Source organism: Maylandia zebra, linkage group LG19, assembly GCF_041146795.1.
Source record: "Maylandia zebra isolate NMK-2024a linkage group LG19, Mzebra_GT3a, whole genome shotgun sequence".
Classification (NCBI taxonomy): Eukaryota; Metazoa; Chordata; class Actinopteri; order Cichliformes; family Cichlidae; genus Maylandia; species Maylandia zebra.
In genome coordinates this window covers 28,903,809-28,919,651 of record NC_135185.1, presented here as the reverse complement: position 1 = coordinate 28,919,651, position 15,843 = coordinate 28,903,809, and the positions used below count along the sequence as shown (strand labels likewise).

The 15,843-nt window shown below is 40.4% G+C and overlaps 1 protein-coding gene across 1 annotated transcript in view; it reads left to right on the top strand.

The window, feature by feature from the left end:
- Positions 1-222: 222 nt before the first annotated feature.
- The window catches only part of lg19h14orf180 (linkage group 19 C14orf180 homolog), a 41,185-nt gene continuing 25,564 nt past the window's right edge, over positions 223-15,843 (top strand). The window contains exon 1 of the mRNA XM_076877476.1: positions 223-381. The gene's annotated coding sequence lies outside the window, so the exon portion shown is untranslated. The remainder of the gene's footprint in view (positions 382-15,843) is intronic.

Genomic DNA, 15,843 nt, shown 5'->3' with positions numbered 1-15,843 from the left:
TATATATATATATATATATATATATATATATATATTAGGGGTGCAACATCGATATTGAACCGTTCGATACAGTGCTTTCGGTTCGGTACGCATATGTATCGAACAATACAACATTTGTAATTTATTTTATCAACTTTCCTTCTGACTATGCTGTCTGTGTTGAGCGCTCAGTGAATCTGCGTTCGACTACTCCGCCTAGGCTGCACTGTCGAGCGCAGATCCACTGAGCGCTCAACACAGACAGCATAGTCAGAAGGAAGAGCGCAGGGCAAGCTAGCAAGACAGAAGTTAAGCTCTCCTTGCAAGATGGACCTCCCCCACCCTCATTCAGATCTGGCGTTTGGAATTATTTTGGTTTTCATGTGACGTATGACCCTGAAGGTAAGCGAGTCATGGACTAAAGTAAAACAGTATGTTGGATGTGCCACGCACTGCTTAATTACATGGGTGGGAACTAGTGTGTTAGCGCAGTTAGCTCGTTAACGTGTTGGCCGTCTAGCCCCATGCACGGAGCGATCGGCGGTAGCTTGTTAACGGAGATTTGCCGTGTTGTGGCGTTAAGGTCATTTCAACGAGATTAACCTGAAAGCACTAGTGGGAACACAACGAATATGACTGCACATTTACACCGACATCATCCTAGTGCAAAGACAAAAACAACAAGCATGCTACTAACTTTAGCCGAGTCATTTAGACAGCTGTTAGCACATGATTCTCCTTATGCTGCTGAGAATATAGCCCAGAAGAAGCGGATAGTATAGCTTTTATTTTGGAAAGAGACATTTCTCTGTAATAAACTCTCTTTTCCAAAGATGAGTGATTCCTCAATCAGATACAGGGCTCGCAAAATCGCTAGCCCGACGTCCTGATGGGCTACCCTGCCCGTCGGGCTATTGTAGGAAGGAAAAATCTATGTCAATGCTTTTGCATTCTTTCAGAAATGTAGCTGGGTAATTATGTCATTGGCATCGGTGAGCCACTGTCAATATGTGACATATTGAAATCGCGTTTGAATTTGCGCTTGTTTTTTTGCTTTCACTTTGCAATCGTGCGAACTGTGTATAGAGAGCAAAAGCACTGATCTGTGAGTGATGATAATTTGTGCACCAATTCCTCTGACATCGTCTTATTAATCGTTAGCTTACTATGCAAACATGACAAGTGAAATCTCCCGCAGCAAGCTTAAACATGTGAGAGGTTGATCGCGCAGAGCATCGCTGAGCATTATGTGAGTCCGTGTGTAAAAGCAGCAGGATATATATTTTAGTTCTGCTGAGCCAAATAAGACAGGTCGGGGTGAAGAAGTGACAGCCAAAGAAAAGCTTACCGCAAAACGGAGAAGTTATAACAAATCAGACTATAAGGCAAAAAGAAAGTGCAGCTTTATGGTTTCATGGACAAAAGAATTTCTGTGGCTGCAATATGACGAGCTAAATAACCAGGGCTGCACATAAGTGGTCCGCAGGTGCGCATTCGCTGTCAAAATAAAAAACGCGCACAAGGGTTAGGGTTAAATTTAAAAACTGTACTTTTGAGTTAAAATATATATTTATAATTTTAATAAATGACAAATTAAAAAGGCATGAACATTTTTTTGTATCGAAAAAATATCGAACCGTGACACCAAAGTATCGAACCGAACCGAACCATGAATTTTGTGTATCGTTGCACCCCTAATAAATATATATATATATATATATATATATATATATATATATATATATATATATATATATATATATATATATATATATATATATATATATATATCTCAATTAAAAGTGCTTCAGAAGTAGGGATGGGAATTGATTCCAATTCCGTTATCGGATTCTCATTGGCTCCACTTTGAGAGTCACCACCATCTCTAAGCAGCCTACTAAAGACATTACATTCATGCTAATTAATTACATGCTATGTGGTCAAATATGTATGCATGTTGGAGGATTTCCCCTCTTTGTTGTGATCAGTGTTGGGGTCATTACTCAAAAAGGGTTAAGCAAAAAAAGTTTTTACACATATTACACACTTTTCTTAAAAGTAATGCAGTAGTTACTTAACTACACCCAGGAAAACAAAATTCATTACACTCCTCGTTTTGTTACTTTCATGTTAATCTGTAAAATGATCTGAAACACACCATCTCATAATTACCAATTAAAAATATAAACCTGAGGCTAGCCCCACACACCAACCCAAATCCCAAACCTAATGAGGACACGCATATCTTTCTCTTAGGATTTAGGTATGGGCACAAAGGCGACAACACAAATCAAAGAATAAAAAGTCGCACAAAGAGACTTTAAAGCGACGCGATTCTACAGGTAGAAACATGAACAGGTAGAAACGGAGATTGCAGCCAGACTGCTCGTCACTTTGTTACCTGTCGTAGTTCACCAGCGGCTGACTTCACTGCAAATGACGTCTCACTTTATTTAGCCAAGTTAAACATAACTCTGGGTGCTTGGCTAGCTTAGCATTAGCATGCTGTCTTGTTGTTGTGCAGGTGCTGCAAAAAGCCGAATTTGTGTTAGCAGTATAATACAGCTGTTTCTATCCTAGAGCAGTCTCCACTTTACTATCGCGCTTTCGTCATTTTGTGCAAAAATAAAACTAATGTCTTTACAAATACAGACAACGCCACTATTTTCCTCCTCCGACACACGAACTGAAATCAGCTGATCGCAAGAACCGATAAGAGGGAGGCAGACTAACGAATCCAAGGAATTGGGACTATTGGGAACCGGTTCTTGATTCCCATTCCTACTCAGAAGGCACTAACACACAGTCAAGAGGTCAGTGACTGGAGTTTGATGTAGTGAGGCTTAATAGACCGCTGCCTACTACAGCTGCCTGTGCTGGCATTCGCCTTACTGTGGTAACATCCTTTATTATTTATAATTTTCAGCCTTAATGAAATTTAAACAGATGTATTCTGAATAAACCACCGCTGTACATTTGTCATGAAGGCCAAAATTAGATCGCACCTTCACTCTGAGTCACACCTGGGTCAACCTTTCTTTCACTGTGGTTTAGTGCAGTTCCTCACTCAGAATTTGTGTCTCTGAAAGAATGCTGGCTTCTTTCTATATCATAAGACGAGGATTTTTCTGTTACAGAGCCGTAGGCGCTGCATCCTTTCCTTGTGTTAAACCTTAAACTGCAAGTGCTTCTAGTTACTGCTGTCCTTTTATAGCTGCTATGAATCTGAGTCTTTGTAACGATGGTGTTTACACAAGAAGGCTGTGTGTATTCATTCATTTAAATTAAAGTGATGCACACGTAGCCCATAATACAGCAATAACAGTGATTTGCTTTTACACAGATAACAAATGAAACCAGGAGGAGTAATAGCGGAGTCGATGACATTGCTGAGCTTTCCTGATCTTTCAGGATGTTAGCCGGTGTGACAGCGTAAAAGCCCTACGTCATTTAGCACATTATTTCTCAGGTTCATTGCAGTACACATCTACAGTAAGCGAGCAGCTGAATGAAATGCTGGAGACAATGTTATCTGAAATTGAACTCAGTTTTCGAGCATGAAAGTTCCTATCGGGTAGAGATGGGACTGACCCTGAGAGATAAATGAGGCTGCGCAATTATGTGTCTTTATCAGGTTCAGACAGCCCTGGTGCTGGTCATTTGGGCTGTGTCCTTGTCATCATTTCATGAATGGCACGCTGGCCAGGAATTGCAGTGCCATCGTGGCTCCGTGGCACAGCGACAGGAAAGGTGCCTTTTAGGGTAGTTATTCTTTTTATAGAGCATTAAATCACTGATGCATGCTAGATGGGACAATTTAATGTTGGTGAAGGGGTTACACTTGCTTCCCTCACATCACTAAACCATATCAGAGGAGCTTTTTATGGTATGTTGTGTATATTCATATATATATATCTCATGAAATACATCTAAAGGATACCTGTTAAAATGTTGAAGCAAGTGATAAATATCATGCACGTCACTGTTGTACCTGTGCTTTCCAATTGGTCTTTTTAAGATTATGATTTAATCCATTGCTACTGACCTTTTGTGCTCAGTAACATGCTCACACACACACACACACACACACACACACACACACACACACACACACACACACACACACACACACACAGTGGAATGGTCATCATGTAGCATGCATGTGATGCGAGCTGACAGTGAAACACTTAGTGTCCGAGAAAAATATTCGGGCCAGTGAGCTGCTCACGCTGTCAGCAGGGCAGATGCAGTGGCAACAGGATGCTCCTTCCGCAGTGTGTTAGAGCACTGTCCTGGAAAACTAGTAAATGCCACCTGCTCCCGGAAAACAGCAGGTTGTTTGCTGGAAACAAATGACATCATTGAGATGCCAGTGCGGACTGACTGACACAGACGTTTATACTCTTTTGCAAAGATTAAATCAATAATAAGCATTTCACTGCATATCGTACTGTGTATGACTGTGTTTGTGACAAATAAAATTTGAATTTTTAATAGATGAGGACGGCAGAGGATGTGGAGGAGAACCCAGAGCAAACCTGGCTTTTGCTTTCAGCTGATTTTTGATGTACTTTGTGCTGTATTTCCTCATAGTGAAGTGTTCACCTCTTGGCTGCTTTGCTAAAAGTTTTTTCTTTTTGATTTGCACTCTTTAAGTTAAGGTGACAGGCTATTTTTTTCCCCTGCCACTCATTAATTCTATACATCTGAAGGATGAGCTGTGTCAAAAATACACTTGTTCATTTTTGAAACCGTGTAAAGCAGAAAATCATTTGAGGAGCAGCGAAAAAAAACAACACAAAGGCCTATTTATACCGTGGCTCATTTTCCATCAAATGCCACAAACCACATGGGCTTTATCTTCTGCAAAGAAACACTTCTCAAATTACTAATAGATCTTGAGAAAACAAAACCATTCTGTTGGATAGATAAGCTGTGTAATAACCCCGCTTTATTCCTGAGTATCAGCCAAGTGCGTAGACACCATTGAGATACACATAAGCATGATTAGGCAATGAGCAGCTAGTCTTTTCATAACTCGTTTAAGGGCCTCATTCCACTCCAGCTTGTCTTTGAGATAATGTCCTATTTAATTAGAAATTGGAGATATCACATTGTTTTTTAATGAGAGAAGCACTTTTCCAGAGCATATGAGGCATCAGAGGATCATACACAAGAAGGATAATGGCGACATGCGAGGGCTTGAGGGAGTCAAGCGAGATGCATTTTCGCTCAGCTGCTTTTTATTCCCTATTCTCAAAATGCTTTCCTCCAATATACCTTAACATGGAAAGAGGGAGCACTTTGGGTGCAGTTCCATGCAGTGAATGTGTAAAAAGAGAGAAAGAAAACCCCCTGATTCACTCACCTATTTTAATCTCTTTCTAATATCCTTTTGTCTTACATTTACAGAAGTATACAAAAGAAAACACACAAACACACTATAATGCAGTAATTCACCATTGTAAGAACTCCTTTGTGATTTCCTGCTCATCTGCATGGTGGGAATGACATGCAAATGTATTTGTTTGCTTGGAGAGGACATGGTAGGGGAGCGGTGAGGCATGAAAGCTGGTGCTGCACTATCCTCTGCCAGCTCAGTGGCACGCTCGGGGGCTTTGACCTTTTACTGTGTCGGTGTCATGGGGTGAGGGGGTTTAGAAATATATGCTTTTCTTTGACCAGGGGCAACCAAAAATCCACCAACTGTTTTCATTTCTTCTGTGTCCAGTACCTGCTGGAGCCAATGAAAAAGGCCCTCGAGGATTTAAAGTTATATTGGAATTTGAAGGTTGCTAAATGCAACTCACACTGCCGATGCATCTCAGTTAACAAGGCCAGTTAATGACTTGTCAGCTGGCAAAGGTTAATGCATGATGTATCAGTGGAGCAAAGGGTAATTGTAATAGATACACCTTCTTAGGGGAAGGCATGCATGAATTCATATTCGATTAGCAGGAAGAGCCAAAGTGGAAATCCTTCCAAGAACCTTAGAAAATAAGTCAGCTTCTACATGTCAAATAGGTCCTTTATAATGATTGTAATGTTGCAATCAGCCTTTAAACTCCCATTATTAGCAACATTTATACCATAAACAGGGACTCGCTTAGATTCCACATTCTCAGAAAGAAAGTACAAAGCCTGCTGCCTAAAGAGTGCTTTCCTTTTAGAGCTAAACCTAAAGTGGATATTAAGAATTAAAGCTGAGGAGAAAAGTGTTGGAAACCATAGCGCTGGTCTTCACATATGTGCTGAGATATCGATGCTGTCGACTTAATGAAAGGAATCCTGTCAACGGGTCTGCTGCTAATAAGAACTGCGCTATCATAACTGCGGTGCCCCACAGGCTGCAAAACGTCAATGACAGCATTGTTACTTGAATAAGAAATATCCCTGTGAGCAGCATGGCTTGAGCCATCAAACTGTGATCACTTGTAGTCGCAGGCAGGGAATAGATAAACCAGAGCTGCAGCCCCTGACAAAGTGCTGACAGACGCCACTGCTTTGCTTCACCACACATCCCTGTGATTTGTCACCGCTGTGTCACTGCTTAATGTGGAAAAGAATTATGATTGACACATATCCTGGACAAAAAGGAACAACAAATAATTCTGGACAATTACTGAAAACACATTCATGACAAATACTGAGACCTGACTCACATTTGTTCATTAAGTCGTCTCTTTCATTGTCTGCCGTTTATCACAGCAAGAAAATAATACAGAAACAGAAGGTCAAGGATTTCTAGCCCTAAAATCACTTTTTTTTTCTATACATCCTTTCTGAGAGTTTCCTTATCTTGATCCCTTCAGAAAAAATCTCAAACTTGGTCCCTTCTTGTAGCTTACCTACTTAGAGACTGAGCGCTGGCATTGTCTCCTCCGGCCACGCGTCCCCCTCGGTAAAGTCCTTCTCTGGAGGGCTGACACTGCTGGCTCTGTTAAGATTAGATTTGAATTTATGAAGATTGCCTTACCTGGTGCACTGCCGTAATCTATGCTGGAGTAGTAATTCACGTTTAGACTCTCATTTCCAATGCAGTCAAGAAGACCCATATTTCACAGTGACAGTGTAATCACAGGTCCACATTAAAAAGTCATTATTGTTTAAAATCGTCGGCCTGACTGAGAAAACACTGACTTTACTATTGTTGTTCTTCCCATTCACTTGGGTGTTTACCCAAGAACAGAGGCCGCTGTGATTTAAATGTGCGCTTACTGCCTTATTGATCACATGAGGTCTTGAACACACACCACTGGATAAAATCATTGTCTGTTGGCTCCACTTGAGCTTTTTTTTTCCTGATTAGCAGGTAATCTCAGTAACAAGCTTTGATCCCTGTAGATTAGCAAAGGGATAAGTACAAACATGTTTGTTCTGATAGCTCAAATGTGCTATAATCCGTCTCTGCTTTATTGCCAAGTGGTCTTAGATGTGAAGGTTTTTGTGTGTTTATCTGTAATAATACCCAGCTTTGCTTAATGCTTGAGGTTATGTTATGTGGTTTATAAAGTAATGGATCCAATTACTTGTTTTACATCCCAGACACCAAAACAGCCAGCTTATTAAAACAGGCTTTTAATTATTTTTCATCACGTTGAGACTCTGTCTTGTTTTCCAGTTAGTAACTCTCACCAGATTTCGCCTGTAACTCCTGCCTCTCGTTGCATGAGATTTCAAGGTGCTAAGCTTTTCATCTTGATTTCATTGCGTGACAGAGGGAGGAGGGAGTCATTTCTTCCCTATAAGCTGCATAAGTCCTCAGGCATAGTGTTTTACAGTTGACAGATCAAGACTGGCTTTGATCCTGATGCTGGAGGTCCTAGTCACTGACTCTCTTTCAGTAACAGGTAAAATCAAAGAACAAAGAAACGTTAGACTCGGTTTATTTGATCACGACATTATTGTTCGTCTTTTGAAATCACTCTAAGGGATGTTAACTTATAGAAATTCAGTTGTTGTTAGAAATATTAATGGTAGTCAAGCAAATTTGATTAAATTAGTGATTGTAGTGTTGTTGTTGTTGTTAAACCTCTTTCTGACCTTATCAGGATACATTCACTGGTCCACCATTATTGACCTCCTTCTCCATTCAAGCTTTAATCAGCATGACTTCAGTGAGGATCAATAACTTCTTTTCATTTTTCACACTTTTCACATTTTTTTTACAAATCAATATATGCCTGATGGGTTGTTCTGCAGTCACCCCTCCATCCTCACACCAAGGATGACTAACACTGTCTTCATTTGGCTTTTCCTGTTCGTGTCAAAAATGCAAAGTGAAGTCATTTCTTCTCTTTTTTTCCCCTCTTCAAGAAATGTATTTAATACAAACCAAGGAAATTAAGAGTTCAGATTCAGTGTTAGAACTGAAATTGCTCTGTACTTATGTACAAGAGCGTTTACTTCCTCCTTGATCCATTTAAAGCCATTTAAAAAATGACCCAAGTGCTACGCATGTGTTATTTCAACAATAGAGGGGCAATGTGGTTTCTATGAAATGCATATCCAACCCCAAATCAATGGGGATTACAGAGCCTTTGTTAGTGCTGAAGCTTTGTTTTCCTTCAGATTTATGATCGTTGTGGGGAGCTGGCAGGAGCCTGTGTGATTACTGCTTACACACTGATTTATACCTCACTTTTAATTATCTGAGGGGGTCTACAGCTTGTGTGCCAATACATCCTTTCTTTTGGGACCCGGAGGAGGAAAAGGAGCCCTCTCTGGTTTCCGCCCCCCTGCTTGTTCCCTCTTTCCGTCTCTGGTACGAAACTTAACCAGAGATGTGCTGCACCTCTGGCAGCGTCCCACTCCTCCCCAGAGTCAGGCAGACTGATGTCTCTGACATTCATACACAGTGTGGGATCTGAAAAGAGGCTTAAAGGAAATATGAAGCTGCTGTCCACTGGATATGTAACTGTAAATTTTATATTGTGAGAGTCACACAAACCACTTCTGTGAGCCCATCTTCTTTGTAAAAATACAATAGCCAGGTTTTATTCCAACAACAAGCTATTGATAAGGATACTAAGGATTTTGTTTAGACATGATTTAAGAAATATATTAGATCCTAAACCCAGAAGATGATTGAATAAGAACACAATCAGTGACTGTTTTAGTCATAATAGATGTGTTTATCGTCTAATCCTCCATGTAATATATTATTTATGATGCTGGTGAGACACAAGTGCCATTTTGGTTAGAAGATGTACATTATGATACTAGAAAAAGAGAATCCAGAGACTTGGTCAACCATCTGTTTTTGAATGACACTGGGTTAAAACCAAGTAAAAAAAATAAGTTTGCAAAAGACCAAATACTGTGTTATATATTATTAGAGTAAATTACAATGAAATCTGTGATTTAACCAGAGGTGGCAAAAGTACATACTTTCTTTAATTAAGCAGAAGTACAGATACCTGTTAAAAATAGTCCAGTAAAAGTTGAAGTACTGAAGGAACCTTTTTACTCAAGTAAAAGTGAAAAAGTACAGGCTCTGAAATGTACTCAAAGTAAGAAAGTAAAAAGTAGCTTTTTGAAGGTCGGTTCTACTCTCCATTTTTGTTCAAAGGTAACTGAACATTGTGCTATATTAATATAATACAAAATATTAGTACATGAGATCACAAATATTGTTTGAATTTAAATTTAAATTCTAGTGAATGTACTTAGTTTGAATCTGTTATAGTGGACATAAGCAGTCAAAGGTCATTTTAAAACCAACTGTTTTCTGTTGTCTTTATTGCAGAGGGTGACTTTGCTGACACAACTAAATAGTAAAATGAGCACAGTCAGGGGTTTAAATGGGATTCAGTAAGTAGGGGAACCCTCAGTGTGAGGAAAACACTAACAGCTGCAGTAGATGTTCTTTATGTAAATGCTGTGATCAGATGACCTGCTGTTCTTTGTGGATTTACACAACTGAATTCAACAAGATGTTCACAGTTTCACAAACTGCACTGTTTCTACTGTCTTTATACTAGACAGTACGAAGTGAGTTAATTTACAAATCAGCAGCTTAAATGCAGTTTCATCACTGCTACACTTTGCAGGATGTTTCACAATATAATAGCACAAAACTTATCAAAATCCATCATATACAAAAGCCCGTCCTGTCTTTTCTTACATCTTTCTTCATCTCTGAGTGAAGTCAGCTCTCTTTCTTTTCTCTCCCTGTGAATTCAGCAGCTCGGCCTTTAGCTAGCAACACACTGGGCGACAAACTGCACATGAACAGTTTGTGTGTTTGCTGATGTTTGTTGAGCTGATAGAAACGTTGAATTTGAAATTACCTGCCACTTAAAAAGCTGTCACTCCTTTCATCCTTTGTCCTCTTCCACAACCTCCACCGACTGCACCTCCCGAGTATAAAAGATGATACTGTTAACCCAAACAGTAGAGAGTACAGATATTTGTGTTAAACTGTAGGAAGTAAAAGTCAGAAAAAACAAATACTCAAGTAAAGTACAGATACCTGAAAATGCTACTTAAGTGAAGTAACGAAGTAAACTTATTAAAAGAATATGCAACCTCTTAAGAATGGTAAATCATGCTTCAGCAATCCACGCTGAATAACACGCAGTGCCCACAACATCCTTAAAATCGGTTAATAATGTTAAACATATCTTGTGATAATCAAACCTGACCAGCTTCAGTGCAGTTCACAGAGTAACATGCATTTAAGGAGGGCTGATTTCAAGCAGGACTGCTTTGTCTTTGTTAATTATTTTTAATGTCCATCATTATGAAGTCCCTTGAGGGATGAATCCCATCGTCTCTGTTTGAACTTAATATCAGCAGCCAGGCTGACTGTCCATTAATCCCTCTGTTGTCTCAAAGACGTGCTGAGACCAGCGACAGTCACGGGGCATTAATGAGCTCGAGTTGAAGATTTTATGCACATAAAAATAATACTAATAATAATAATTAACTGGTGCTCGTTTTGTTATTGATTAATTTTCTCAACTTAGGGTCACGGGGAGGCTGGAGCCAATCCTAGCTGTTACAGGACGCAGGTTGGCGACTTAAAACAGCGTTAACACAGATCAATATTCACACCCACGCCATAGTGTCACATGGTGGGTTTTATCTCATTTAACTGCAGTTTCAGTCACAAAGGAAATCAGGAATCTGAAGTTGAAGAGCAAAGCTAAAACCAAGAACATTTAGTCCAGTTAAGAAAATATAATATAAATCCATCATGGCCTCTACTTTTAAGAAAAGGTGAAATTTTTAAGGCACAGGATGATTAAAGAAAAATGCTTTCATAGTTTTTGCTGTCTTTAAGTCACTTTTCAATCCTGGCTGCTCCTACCTGAGCCCTGAGCATATGCAGATGACGGGGAGTCGTGGATCTTGCATCGTCATGCGCATCTTTCTCATTTCCTTGCATGAGCCCTTCATCCCATTTCTTTTCTTTTCTCCTGGTTCCTCACCTCAGACCACTTCAATCCTGCTTAAAATTTCATAGCTGAAAATCAATGATGGGTATATCTCCTGATTAGATCTGTGTTCAAGGCTGTGTTCTGTGTGGGCAGGTGAGTCATTCAGGGGTCTCCTCCATATGGGGGGGTCTGTGATGAGATTTTTAAACAGGTGGCGCCCTGATTAGAGGAAAAGAACGTTATACCTCAGCAGAAATCTTTTGCACGTTCTGACCTTGAAAATTGGTTCAGATCACGTATCTTGGTGTCACTGTTCCTTGATGTCCACTCCTGTAGGTGTGTGTAAGAGGTTTGTGGTGAAGGTGTTGGGCAAAGGGGAATAGATGATGTCACATTGATGGATTATTCCTCTCATTGCTAGCTCCAGCGATTAGGTCAGCAGCCCAAGAGACAGCAACACGTCTTTGTGAAATGCTGATGCTAGACTTACTTACTGATTATAAGTCACTGCATCACTGCCAAGCAGATCTGTACACACTCACTGAGTTGCAGTGAATAATAGAATGACTCCACTCAGAGCAGGGGGGCAGCAGACCTCAGAGACCCAGGGTGGGGTTTTTTTTCAGTCAAATCTGAAGATGGCTCTGCGTGCTCAAAGCCCCTATTCTCTCAGCACATGCCTGACTCCTTTTTGTTTCCCTTTGTGAATGAGGAAGTGCGAGTGGCAACAAAGATGCACAAACCGCTCACACAATGTCATCCCTTTTCACAATAATGCTATTCCCCTCTTCCCAGCAGCCCGCTTTCATTTGTTCAGTAGTGAATTCTCTGGCTGTTAAACTGAGGGATTGACTGTGGTGCTTGTCAGGCTTTTATCTTTTGCCCTGATTCATTTTCATTCCCACTATGAAAGGGAGTACAGAGCGGCATCCGGTGCTATTATTTAGTCCGAGACAAGACGATCTTGCATCACAACCCCAACACGTATCATCTCATGTGAGTCATACCATTGTTTATCAAAGACGTTGCAACATTACTGTACTAAGAGAGATGATTGCACTAGAATTTTATGGACTATTATAGTGAGAGCGATGGAGCTGGTGACCACAGAGTAATGACATCCATCTACCCCCGCCGCTGGATTTAACAATACATAAATGTGATTACAGTAGGAAAATGGTTTATTCTTGTCGTATTACTGTAGGAGAATTGCACTATATTTTTCCTGTAATAATGTTTCTCCTACAAAAACAATTTTCTATAAAAAGACCATTTCATAAGTTAAGGGAGGGTTTTTCTTTGATGATGGTCATTTCCTGTTTCTGCTGTTTCCAGCAAGTTTTTATTGAAAGACCCAGTAGGATTTCCTGAAATGGCCACTTGACTTCTTAAATTGTTGTCATCAGCAAAATCGGTAGTTCCTTAGCAGTGCATCCTAGAAATGGTTTGCTTCCAGTGGTACATTTCTAAGCCGCAAAGTCAATCCCAGTATGAATGTGACTTTTCTGTTCCCGTAGCATTCTCGTGAAATGAACTATGACTCATCCAGGAGGTCATAAAATAACCCAGAACAACGTCTGAGGTACTGCAGGCCTCACTTGCCTCAGTCAAGGTCAAAGTTCATGATTCAACAATAATAAAGAGACTGGGCAAAAATGGCATCCATAGGAGAGTCGAACCACAAATGATCCAAAATAACGCAAAGGCTCATCTTGCATTTACCAAAAAAACATCCTGATGATCCCCAGGATTTTTGGGAATTCTGCTCTCAACCAGAAAATCCTGAAGGAATGTGTCCAGCCATCAGTTCATCCCCTATTGCTCAAGAACACTTAGACTATGCAGCAAGATTTTGATCTGAAAAAACACATTAGCAAGTCCACCTCTGAATGGCTCAAAACAAATTAAATTTAAGGTTGAATTGGCTGAATCAAAGCCCAGAGTTTAATCTAATGGAGATGTTTTTGGCAGACCAAAAACTAAAATCCTCCACTGTGGCTGAATTAAAACAGTTCTGCAAAGAAAAGTAAGCCAAAATTCCTCCTCAGTGATGTGAAATAGTTTTTCACAGCACTCCAACTTTTCTGAACAGAAAATAAAAGGATGCAGCGGAGAGGAACTGCGACTGTAGTAAAAGCCTCGTGTGTAGCACTGGGGCTGCGGCATCATAAAGATAAGAGACAGGTGTTTTCTTTGCTCTCCAGCCATGTGCCACAGTGTTGCCTTTTGTCTACACACACACACACACACACACATAGACTTCTTTGGATGGATGCATTTTATAGCTTACATCGCAGAGAAATACACTTCTATTTCGCCTGATTGCTGTTGCCTGCTGGGCAGTTATCATGCTATTGTCACTGTTACATTGGTGGAACTAATGGATCTGATAGAAGCGTGTTTGCCGAGCCCGGGACGATGCAGTTATGCATAGGTTTATGTGGCTTTGGTGCAGAGCTACACGTGTTCAATTTTCTAAATAAGTTATGACAAATTGTATAGCTGTTTTTTTTTTTTCATAGAGCTGGGAAAAGGAAACAAGTTCATCATATATCTCCGTCATCGTGACACTGGTTCTATTTTATAATAAATATTGTATAAATTGACAAATCTCTGCAGTCACATGTGAAGGAAAGACACTGAGGATTTAATAAAGACTCTGCCACCCTCCGTGTTTAAAAGAAGGCACGTCTGCCCTCTTCAGGCTTGGAAAATAATTTGGAAATTAAAAAAATAACTGGGTAATGTAGATGATCCGATTCAACAATGTGTTCCCTGCAAATATCACAAAATCCAATTAACCCAACAGGTGTGGCAGGTGCAGCACTGGGTGTATCACAGCAGGTGTAGCTTTTTACCCCCATGTCTTATTTTTTCTTCCGTGGAAGCCCTGAAGGAGAATATCTAACTGAACTCACCAGGTAACTTATTTGCAATTAGATTTGTTTTATTTGCCCCATTTCTCCCAACCAGCATCTGTGGCTGCTGCTGGAGCCAATTACTACCACTAAAAAAAAAAAAAAAAGTGCAAAGTAGAAATCTGGTTGTGTCGGGGTGTGAGTGTGTGAAGGAGAGAGAGAGACAGTGCATTTACAATTTGTGACAATTCCCATCCAGAGGCCAAGATTCTCTGGGGGACTCCCAGGAAATTACACCTTGCTCTCATATCATTCCATCTTTCCTGAGCCTGTTGAGCCACCCACTTCCTCACCACTTCCCCCCACCACCGCTACACCTGACACAGTTACTCCACTGCTATATGCCGGCAAAATGTTACAGCGGCCCAGTTTTTGAAAAGCCATTTCATTTTTCACTCTTGTCTGGGTCTTGCTGTAATGGGCTCCTCTCATTCCACATGGTTTCATCAGTAATACACATTCAGAGCAATACTTGCTGGCCTTCTGCGACCTCCGACAGTGGATGCAATTATGACAGGCCTAATGCCCTACCAAACTGCACTTCCAGTCTGCTTTTAGCAGAGCCCTGTGCTGTGCTGCATGTGCACTGTTCAGTTAACCAGCACGTGCAAGATCAAATTTAAAAATGACATCATTGTTGATCCAAATGAAAATTGAACATATGAATCCTTGCGAAATCTGAAATACATTCTTCATGATTTCCTACGGGCACGATTAGCAATAGTGAAAATGTTGCATTATTTTATTAATACACTTCAAAAAAGAATATGGGATGGATTTTGCACTTCTTCAATCTTTAGTGCACAATCAGGACAGAGATGTTTGTGTACGATACAGTTTCAAGAGGATGGATGCCAGGATCAGAAATGGGGACTTGCAAGATATTGTTCCCCACAGAGGGTTAAGCATAGGTTGTACTGAGCTTTCCCTTCTTTTTTCTAGTGCCAATGGGGACTAAAACAAGAGGCATGTTAAAGCCTAAAGCCCAGCAGGTGACCTGAAAGACAGATGTTTGGCTTTAGTGAACTGATCAAGTGAGAGGGACACCATGTTTTCCCAAGCCTGGTAATCCTTTGTAAAAAGGTAGAAAAGTGCTCCATCCTTCTCTGCATTACCGTATGACTTTTAGAAGCTTCCAACATTCGTTTTCTCCACTTGAGAGTGCATCATACATTGTGCCTTTATTCTAAAATTCCACTCATATGTGGGGATGGACATGGGCAGCAACAACACAGGCTGTGGCATTTAAACCCTAAGTGTCCCACCAGCAGCCTGAACTGTTGATAGAAGGCAGGATTAATAATATGATGTTTTCTACAATAAATTCTGACCCGACCATCTGAATGTTACAGCAGAAATTGAGTCTTATCAGACTGGGCATGTTTTTCAATCTTCCCTTGTTCAAAAGTGTGAAGTTAGCCTCAGCTTTGTGTTCTTAGCTGACAGGAGTGCCACCTGGTGTGGTTTCCTGCTTTAGCCCATTTGCTTCAAGGTTCGACGTATTGTGTTTTCAGAGATTCTCTTCTGCATACCTTGGTTGCAATGAGCGGTTATGTGAGTTT